Source organism: Aplysia californica, unplaced genomic scaffold (genome assembly GCF_000002075.1).
Source record: "Aplysia californica isolate F4 #8 unplaced genomic scaffold, AplCal3.0 scaffold00110, whole genome shotgun sequence".
NCBI lineage: Eukaryota > Metazoa > Mollusca > Gastropoda > Aplysiida > Aplysiidae > Aplysia > Aplysia californica.
Genome location: NW_004797380.1, coordinates 427,913 through 430,079, shown reverse-complemented (window position 1 = coordinate 430,079; position 2,167 = coordinate 427,913).

Here is a 2,167-nt window from a genome sequence, read left to right as displayed (position 1 = left end):
TTTGTGTTATTTTGTTTTGTCTCTAGTATCTTTATCAAAGAATGTTCGGTGCCATGACACTGATCTTATTTGTATCAGACAATAACCCACTCCTAACCCTACCCCCAGCCCCTGACCTCTAACTCCTAACTCTTAACCCTTACCCCTTCCCTTACCCCTCCCCCTACCCTTATCCATACCCTTACCCCTACCCCTACACCCACCCCTATCTCTACCCCATCTCTAATCCCTAAACCCTAACCCCTAACCCTTGACCCCTAACCCCTAATCCTTAACTCCTAACCCTAACCCCCTAACCCCTATCCATACCCCTACTCTAATCCCTAAACCCTAACCCTTGACCCCTAACCCCCTAACCCCTATCCATACCCCTACTCTAATCCCTAAACCCTAACCCTTGACCCCTAACCCCTAACATCTTACCCGAACCCGCTACCCCTACACTACTGCTAGCCCCTTATCCCTAACCCTTAACCCCTAACAATTAACCCCTAACCTTTAACCCCCATCCCCTGACCCCTGCTTACTTGAAGGGCCGGATGTGCGTCTGGCAGATGTATTATGTAGACTGTTTGATGTCGTAGACGATGATGGAGGGAATAGCCATGACCTCACCGGAACCGGAAGACATGACCGCCATTATCAGCATCGTCAGCACTATGTAACTTCCGGCCAAGCCCATCTCTGACCGCGCCATGAACACGGTGACCAATCCTGGAAACAAACACAAACAGACGCCACAGATGAACATCGGACAAATAAAAAAGTGTAGTTTCATTTGTATCTTTGTTGCTGTAGAAACATTTTACCACAGCCAACATTATAGGCCTACTGAACGTAGTGTGTTATATAACGTAAACACAGCGAAAGATCGTGTCAGTTTGTCGGTATTTGAGCGCTTAATCGGCGGCTTGCACTGTATGCTTCCCGGGAACCGAGAATGTTTCTGAGTGTTCTATGGTCTGGAGGGATTACAATATCATATTGTAAAGCGCATAGAGCTTGCTGTTGAGCGAGGGTATGCGCTGTACAAATGCTATTTATTGTTATTTATTCTTTTTATTATTATTATTATTACTATATACTATTATTATTTTTTAAATTATTGTTATATTATTATTGTTATTATTATTATTATTATTGTTATTATTATTATTATTATTATTATTATTATTATTATTATTATTATTATTATTATTGTTAAGAATGGGAAACTTAATAAATGGTCAAAGGTAAACACTCTATACTCATGGTTTCTTGTTCTTGAACTGTTTTGTCGGTAAATAATTTAGGACAAACTCGTCTCTCTTAATTCGAGTGCGTATGCAACTCTTCCTCCTTGCCTTCATTTGGTTTCAAATAGAGTCGTGGAATTGCGTCAGAGTAGCACAGTCTTGGATATTATACGTCTAAGGTCACCGCCCCACAAAAACAACGCGTGTGTGATTTAATGGTTTGACTGATCGACATTGCACTCGGACGCCATAAATTTCAATTGACGTATTCAGATGTTGTTTTTGTTTGTTGTTGTTGCTTTGTTGGGGTTTTTGTTGTTGTTTGGGTTTGGGGTTGTTTGGTTTTTGTTTTTGTGTTGTTGTTTGTTTTTGTTGTTGTTTTTCTTTGGGGGGGGGGGGATGGCTGCTTGTTTGTTTTTTCGATGCAATATCCTCATCTGCCTGCAGGCATTTTTCTTCTTAATCAGCCCAGGCTGACCATAGGGAAATACCCTCATTGGCAATCTAAATAGTTTCAATGAATGCATAAAATATTATTAACCTTCATCTCCAAACACTGCTCGTAGTTAGTGGTCATTTGCTTTACGGTCATTTAACACTGACATGTACAGTGATAAATATCAACAATAATAAAAATTAATATGAATAAGAAATCGAATTAAGAAAAAACTCTTGAGTTAGTGTCATGAGGTAATACGCCACTGCAGGTCACCGTTGGACATCAACAAGAATAATAATTGTATTTGAGGTTAAATGCTGTCTGCACACTGCTAATCGGATTCGATCGAACAAAGTCGGGGTCAACCAAGTCTTCATCCATGGAGGTGCAAAAGCCATAATTTTGGCACAATACGACAGATTTCATCCTTAGCGGAGCAATTGCCTACCATTTTGGCACAATACGACTGATCCGACTTGCGACCTTAAAAACA